The sequence below is a fragment of the Hoplias malabaricus genome, chromosome Y, assembly GCF_029633855.1.
Source record: "Hoplias malabaricus isolate fHopMal1 chromosome Y, fHopMal1.hap1, whole genome shotgun sequence".
NCBI lineage: Eukaryota > Metazoa > Chordata > Actinopteri > Characiformes > Erythrinidae > Hoplias > Hoplias malabaricus.
Window position 1 is genome coordinate 42,523,321 of NC_089820.1, and position 9,181 is coordinate 42,532,501.

The following is a 9,181-nucleotide window of genomic DNA, read 5'->3' on the forward strand; positions in this document are numbered from 1 at the left end:
AAAGACAGTCCCAAACAGACGGCTTATGACAGCCAGGGTTTCTTACTTCATAAACAAAAGGAACCAATCTGCATGTACTGAAAGAAGGTGACGGTTTAGTGTGATATCTAATTCTTTGTTAAGGCATTTCTAAATGTGTAACTTTGATGAACAGAGATGAGTTTTTAGAGATTACTAAATGACTGTAGGGGTCTGTAGATGAACTCCATTCTGACTGGCTGACCTGTATTATATAAATAGCAGCTCAGGCTGAACAATTGTGTAGCTGCAGACTTGTCAGAGTGCCCCTGCTGATCCCTGTCCACATCTGAAAGCACTGGACTGGGCCATGAAGTAACAGAGGGAGGTGGCCTGGTTTAATGAATCACGTTTTCTTTTCCATCACATGGATGTGTATATGTGTGTTGCTTACCTGGGAAAGGACCGGTCACCAGGATACAAAAAAATGGGTAAAATTAAGCAGGTGTATCAGCGGGATGCTTTGGGCAATGATTTCCTGGGAAGCCTTGAGTCCTGGCATGTGGATGTTGATATGACAAGTATCACCTCCTTAAACACTGATTCAGACCAAGTACACCATTTAATAGCAACTTTATTCCCTAATCAGCATACTTTGTTTGCTCCCATTCACCCTGTTCATCAAAAGTCAGGACCCCAACAGAGGCATGATTTGGGTGGTGGATCATTCTGAGCACTGCAGAGACACTGATGTGTTAATTTTGTTGCTATAGTGTGTTTTGGAAATTAATAAATGTATTTTTCAGTGTTTTTTTCATATCGCCAAGAATATCGTTATCGCAAAAATACCCTGAAATATCGTGATATTATTTTAGAGCCATATCGCCCACCCCTAGTTGCTGTGTTCACTCACGGTCCACTCCGTTGGACACAGATACCTAGCTGGTCCTTGTAAATGTAAAGTTGTTCCACAGTTTGTGTTGGTTGTTCTCTAGTCATTCATCAATAGGCACAAGACACCCCTGGCTGGATATTTTTGATTGGTGGATTCTACCATGAAAATCATTGCTGCTCTGTGGTGGTTCTCTGTGGATCATAACCATTTGTGAAACAGGATAAAAGTGAGCAAACAAATTTGTAATTTTAGAACTACAAAGTGCTCTTGTCTGGTCAGTGGAGCTGATAGAATGGGCAGTAAGTGTAGAAACAAGGAGGTTGCCATAATATTATGGTTGATAGGTATATTTAAATCACCTCCCTTTTGAATGGCTGCTCCCTATAGCACTGTATCCTAGTTTGTCCTCTCTTTATCTGCAGTATTAGTCACTACTTTTCTAAAAAAATAAAAAATAATAAAAAAAGAAAGAAAAAAAGGGAAAAAAGCTTAGATTTGCAGTATGGTTTTTGTCCACATGGCGGCGTTCGTGTCACATTACAATGGCGCGCGTGAGAGGAAAATATGAAGCCTCCATGCAAAATCAGGGCCCTCACCAAAGCTTGCGTTATACTCCTAACGTCCAATACATTAAATTATCCTCCCTGTTTCTGGACTTTGTCAATTTTATGAGCTCCACTGGCCATGTAGTTGAACTTTTTAACTATACAAATACAGACTGTAGTCCCCTTGCACCCACTTCTTCAAAGGTCATGACCTTACATATACACCTCTATCACAAATATCTTTATCTGGAATGAAAAAAAAAAATTTTTGAATATGATGAAAATTAGTTTTAACTAAAACTTCTTTGGCATTTAATGGGAAATCTCAGAGTTTATGTTCAAAGCTGTCGTTTCTCTGTAATCAGACTAATGTTTAAACCACAAAGTGTTTTCACACCTCTGCTCTGTGACTTGACAGTTTTTTAATATAAGATTAAAAAAACAAATGGTGCACTCCTCTTTGAAACTCTTACTCAACACTTACTTAACTGTCAGCATCGTTCTGTCTTCTTTCGGGTGAATCACAAGCTTTTAACATAATGTAAATATAAATAATATAATTAATTAAAAAGCCTATACACAGAGTCATATTAAAATTAGTCCCTCTTTAAGGAGAAAAGGCACAAACTACATATGCAGAGCAACAAATGGACTACAGACAGTAGTTGTAGATCTACAAAGGGCCTCCACATGGTCAGTGGAGCTGAGAAAATGAATGAGAGTAGCAACAAGATGGTGGTTTTTAATGTTTTGGCTGATCAGTGTTTGTCAAAAATTATAATTAGAGAGTTAAGCTACTTTAACGTGCCCTCACTGCTAACATAGATGTCCAGTTGCACACATGTAGTTTGTGTGATCTCTGTGGGGACAAAATGGAAATTAAATTAGATGCTCTGAAGCATCTGGAGCACTGGGGAACAGTGGACCTCTGTGCTCTGGGTTGATGGAAGCTCTGCTTGTGCTCCTTTCCTGACAAAACCACAGGGGCAGCTATCAAGTCCTCACAGCAATGTTCAAACATCTAGTGTAAGCCTGTAAATCAGAAGCTGTTACTGCAGTAAACTTACTAGCTCTAAATCTGTTTAGCTCCACACAGTCGTTCTGAAGTTAAATGGAGTGTTTTGCTAAGGGTTAATTAATAAAGTACAATATAGAACAGCCAATCAGAGCAGAGGTCATTTATAGGTATTATGATTAAAGGTACAGTAAGAAAAAAAATCAGCTAGGTATAAATAAGAATGAGAAAAGGATCAATTGATACCTGATAAAAAAAATCCCCTGGAGGGATAAGGGCTGTTTCTCAGTGTGTTCTTGTGTGTTTTTTCATCTTCTGTTTGACGTCATCTTCCACTGCACAAGCGCCATTATAGTATTCAAGAACACAAACACAGTGAAAGGTTAAAGTATCTAGATGTTGTTCCTGATCCACCCCTAAGTAATGAGGATGCAGCGGTTCGTGACTTGCCAACGAGAATGACCTGAATGTCCCACCATTTACTGTGGCGTCATACATTTGCTCCTACCAGAGCAGCAATGCCTTGAGAAGGACATTCTTCTGTAGAACCCAAGTTCATTCTGTGCATAGTTGCTATTTAGAAACAGCCAATTATTCCTCTAGATAAAATGGATAACGTTTTTTTCATGGTAACACACAAATTATATAACTGGATGTAAGTGAGAGAAATGCAGTACAGGACAATGTAGCACACAGGTCCTTTTTAAAGGAGCACTAGGTAAGATTTGATATTTTTGCTCCTGGGCTCCCCTACAGTTGTAGAGTGTAATATATTTTTACAGCACTGTCCTGAAAAACAAGGAGGAGGGAGTTTTCAACCCTCCTCCTAAAGCTACATAGTTCACTTTCTGTATTGTTGAGCTCAAAGTAGCAAAAACTGAGGCTCTATTCTACCTATTAGAGGTCAGTGAAGCATCACAATGATTTTAAAGTTGTAATTCTAAGACTATTAATGCTTGCTTTAAGTAATTCAAAGCAATCGAATCAATATATTTCATCTTTTTGTTACATTATTGCACTGTTTGAGGGAGTTAGGGCATTGAACGCTAGCAGGGCTCAGTGCTGCTTTCAGACAGTATTATTGACGTGTTATTGGAGCTGTCATCTGCAGAAAACATGCAGCACGTTTGCTACTGCCGTCAGCTCCCTAAGTTTCTGTCGAACAGCTGGAGGAAATGGTTTTCTTGTGGTGGATTGCTTCACGCAGCACAGGGTCCTGAACTCTGCAGTGTTTTACGCTTCACTGTCTTACTTCCTCCGGCAAATATGATTTAAAAAAAATCTTCCATGGCTGTGCTGTTAGCATGTGCTGACTGTCCATTACACAAAATAATGAACATTTTCATTAATGAACCTTACCCCAGTTTTGTCCCCAATCAAACTGACTATGATGCACTGTGAAGGACTGGCGCCCCCTCCAGGGTGTATTCCCGCCTTGCGCCCAATGATTCCAGGTAGGCACTGGACCCACCGTGACCCTGAACCGGATAAGCGGTTACAGATAATGGATGGATGAAACTGACTATGACTATGTGCTAGTCATAGCACATAACCCCCATTAGCTTGGACTCCCCCCAGTCCCACACAGTGCTTTCTGGGAGAGTGAGGAGTATGTGCTTGCTTTGACACAGGAAGCTGACTATTGCTTCTTTTCATACTGCTGCTAAAACAACTGCACTGGACAGCTCAGCATGCTTGGAAGAGAACTCAACTGTGCAGATCTACACAGAGTGCTGTGCTTGTGATCTTTTGAGAGCCACAGAGAGAGAGAGAAAAGTTCTACTCTCCTGGACTCCTGGCCTTTGATTGCTGAGACATCAGTGCATGCTGGGTATTGTAGTGACAGAATATTGATACACAAAGACTCATAAAGGTAACAAAATGGTGAATTCTATCATGCTGCAAAAGGCTAACGACTGATGTGTTCAACTTTAAAGTGACATTAAATGTTTTAGGCTTGTTCTGTTATTTTTGGCTTATTCTTGACTCAATCAGCCTAATGTCACTTCAAAAAGCATGGCTAACTTTGCACTTGTAGAATATATGAAACTTCTTATGGGACATAAACCCTCCATATGTTGCTTCTTTGCATTAAAATCCTTGTGTGTAAGTCAGTGTTGCTAGTTTTGAGTGTATATGACTAAATATAGTTGGCCTTTATCGTTATAACATGTGCCAACTCTTCCATCAACCTCCCACAATTCATAGCTGCGAGGCAATTCCTTAGTTTCCTGCCAGGTGTTACACTTCAGTCTCCTTCCAAGTGTCGCTTGGGTTTTTAGTGAAAATCTCTGATAATGAGGATGGGAAATAGAGTTAGCAGACTGAGGAAGTTTGGCCTGATACTGTCAAGTCAGTCAGTCTCACAATTAAGCTAAAACCATATCTAATGCTAATAACCTGTATATTAGCCTGTATCTATTGTTTTTTTTTTATTATTATTCTAATGCTAGGGAGTTTCTATTTTTTTCCTTTGGCTAATCAGTTATCTAATTAGCATGAATACTTAATAAGTGGGGTCAGTATGGAGAAACATCAGGTTGTGTCACTCACACAGCTCCAGGGTTCTGGGGTTATGGTTTCAAACGCAATGTTGTGTCTGTGGGGATTCTACCCTTGTTTGCATGGGTTTCATTTGAGCGCTCTGGTTTACACCCACAATCCAAAAACATGTTGATGGATAGATTGGCTGTGTGAAATTGTCCATAGGTGTGAGTTTATGCGTGAATGTGTGAATGTGTGATGACCTGTGATGGAATAGAGCCACTTCTTCACAGCCAATGGATTTGCTCTGAACCCACCGTGACCCTGAACAAGATAAAGCTCTTACAGGAAATGTATGTATGAATTAATTAATTAATAACAGGAATATCAACAGTTCCCCTACATAAATCAGTTGTTGAGATGTAAATAAACAGTTGAAGCTAGTATGCAGCTTCATGTTCTTGAAGCTAGTCTGCAGCTTCATCTTCTTGGGTCCGGCTCTTTTGGAAAAAAAATATAACATGGTTTCGTTCCAACAGGGGGCAGTGTTGTATTGGCTCAAATACATTTTATGGCCATGAGCGCTGTTGTCTTGGTTTCTGACCATGCTGAGGTCTGCTAGCAGGTATTTTATTTATATTTTTGGAAATGTCCAAGTGTGGTTACCTATAATGATATCACAATACCATTAAATCTAATTCTAATAACCAATATTATTTATGTGGATCATCTTAATTTTTTTACCATAATTAATTGTTAAAATTCCTCTGCAGGTTTCTTGGATTTCTTCTGAGAGTTGAGAGGAAAAAAATCTAATTATTATAACGGAATTTTGAAGGAATGTAGCCCGTTTCTGCATGGTAAGCTAGCATTACTTGTATTTTTACAATCGTGAAACGTATGAACATAATATTAAGTCAGTCCCCTAGGGGGCAGTGTTGTATTGGCTCAAATGTATGTTTTATTTTGTTTGTTTGTTTGTTTGTTTTTCCCTGACAGTAAAACCTGCTAGTTCACTGCAATGGTTACATAGTAAAGCTAGTTATGTGGATAGGTTTTATTATATATATATGCTCATACAGTGTGGTTACATCTGCCCGTGTCTAACGCTAACAATTGGCTAAAGGTGTATAAAGCACTGCCACTGTGTTATCTGGTTTGTTGGAGCATCACTTCTTGACCTCATTAATGCTTGACTCATTAATGCTGTTTTGGCTGCCATCAGATCCTCACAGCAATGGTCTAACATTTTGCGTAAGCTTTCACAGGGAACAAATTTCATCGCGAGGCTTTTCATTTCAGAAGAAATGCTGAATGAGCAGGAATTCAAAACTATTTAGACATTGAGGGATTGTTCAATTTTGTAGGGGAAGAATTTAACCACTGCACCTTGTAACTCAGTTCCAAGGGACACGATTGCACTTGAAAACAAGCGAGAGAGGTAAAATTAAGAAATGCAATGGGGCCAAAAAATATATTAAACATGCTTACTTCACAAACCGTATAGTGATTTATGGTGATATGTATTTATTTATTTATTATTTATTTAACCAACTCTAGATCCTATTTAGAGGCCTAGGGGAGACAGACCTGTGAATTGCACCAGCTATTGATCCAGGTACTGTTTCCAATAACCTCTGAAATCATTTAAAATTCAAGCAGTGTGTAAAAAGTAGTGGAGAGAAAGTGTCAAAAAAAAGTGTGTACGATTCCTGAGCCGTCATGGAGGGAATCTACGACTTAGCCAATAATGCCCTGAGCATGGAATAAGGCTCCATTATTTCCTAGAGGCAATTAGAATGTGCTTCTGTAATTTGTAGCCTGTTTTTTTTTTTTATCTTTTCTTTTCCTCATGGTGTCTGGATGAGATGGAGGCTCCCCCGATTTTCACATTCCAGTGGGTAATTTAATAGCAGACAATTAGACTGACCCAGCAGCGCACCGATCATGGAGAGGCAGAGCGAGGGACAGTGGGAGGGGGAGGGCATCTAAAATGCCCTGTTTTTCTCTAAGGCCAGGAGCAGAAGGGAATCTTTATCTAGCCTTTAAAATTAATTATGGATGACCCCAACCCCCACCCACCCAGTGCTGTGACCAGTCCGGCTCTAATGGATCTGCTCTGGGCTACACCCAGTCCCCTAAAAAAACCTTTTAATGCCTCACCCTTCTCCATCCTGCACTTTGGACCTCTGCTGTAAAACATGGGAAAGGCCCTGTGCTTGATTTGAATGGATTGTAATGCACTAGATGTCAAAATATCTGTGGACACTGGCTCATACATCACTTTTTCTAAAATGAAGGTACACTAATCATTTCAGATTTTTTACCTTCCTGTGCTCTTCTGTAAAAGTTTTTTTTTACTATATGTTAAAAATTGCTGTAAGGATGGTTGCTGTGAGTGTGTTAGTAAGGTAGGGTACTGATGTTGGATCCATTCAGGGACTCCCAACTCCTACTCATCTCTGTGGTACTGGATGGATTTCCATCAATCCAGTGAACAGTTTCATTGGAAACAACCTAACCTAGGTAGGTTAATGATTGTTAAATCCTAAGGTATAAAGAGAGGTAGGAAAAATACATGATGGCTATTTCTGGCACATGAACCCATGCAAACAGTCTTCTTCTGTAACCACTCATGATCAAGGTAATGGGTCCTGGGGCCTACCTGGAAATGTTGGGCACAACGCACAAACACACACTGGACAGGGCCCAGTAATTCAAAGGGCATCACACACTCCTCTTGTAACTCACATTATGAATCATTTCACACAGTCTATCCAGCTACTAGCATGTGTTTTTGGACTGTAGCAGGAGACTGAAGCCACCAGAGGAGACCAATCTCCTCACGGACAATGACTCAAGGCTGGGATTGAACCCAGAACCCCAAGACCCTGGAGCTGTGACACTCCCTACCTGCAGACCTGCAGCACCACCATGACTCCCTCAACACAGACCTCATATTTTCAAGGAAGGAAAAATAATAATAGAGATAAATGTAAGGTATGGGCCCTCTAAGACAAACCAACAACATTTTACAATGCAGGCTGCACCAGGGCTCGTGCTCACGGGCCACGTTCAACAGCTCTCTGTCTCTCACACTCACTCACGCACACACACTTCCCCGGCGCGCGACACAATTGTGATGGGGGAGGGGAAAGGGCAGTAGGGAGGGGGCAGATCAGATTAAGTGCCAAATCACCCCACACTCAGGGCATTTATTTGCATTTTGGTGAATGGAAGGGTCATCTATCCCCACAGAGGTGCGATAGGCCACTGCTGGGGGAGGAGAGGGAGGGGTAAATGCGGTAAATTTGCCCCCATCCTCGCGCTCAGCGGACTGGGCTCCCGAGGGTTAAACAGATTTACACGGAGAGGTGCAGTGTGGGGGAAAGATGGAAAACACGCTACAGCTTTAGCTTAGCTTCGACTATAAAAATTGTGTTAGCGTCCCGCGCCATATAAACTGATGAAAAATAGTGTGCACGTGTGAGTGTGATTAGGAGCTAGTGGCCGTGGCTGGATTTCCTTACACGAAAACAAAACACATATAGCCGTGTGCAGAGGCTTCGGGAGCCCCAGGGTTACTCCACACAGCAGGCTTACTGTGGCTCAGTTTAGCCGGATTTGTGGATTCGTTTGTCGGATAATTTAAACCTAACGTCAATACTAACTAACAGGGCAGGAGCTAGGAATTTTCCCATTGGCCAATCCTCAACTTTAGGGTTAGGATTACGGTGTAATCCTGTTTTGTGAAACTCCCCGTAGCCAAATTCAGCTTCAAATATACCCCTCGTTTTTAAGGACCCCCTCTAGTTAAACTCAAGGTTTGACCTTGTTGACACATCCGTGCGGTGCTGCAATAGAAGAAGTAAAATATGTGGCAGTGTCACGGCATTATATTTCCTCTTTTGAAGCTACCGCAAAGACTCAAACAGGTGAATTCAGTCAGTCAGCGTTTCTTATGTCATAAATCTAAGGAAACAATCTTGTCAGCTTGTGGGGCGGGAGTATTTGAGAGGTAGTCCAGTGGATGCAGAGGTAGGGACTAATTGCATTTTTATAGGTCTGCGTGTACTCAAATAAGTCAAGGTGTAAAATCCGAGCCGATTTTAATGCATTAGCGGATTTTCTTTCTGATTTTTTGATGAACAGAGAAGCGTCCTTGTGGGGTTAGGGGGATTTAACGTGCGGTTTTCGTTGCTATAATAAAAAAATAATATTAATTTCATAAACGTTTCTAAATTGATTATTTAAATTCTAATTTTACTTGATTGTCTTGTTTTC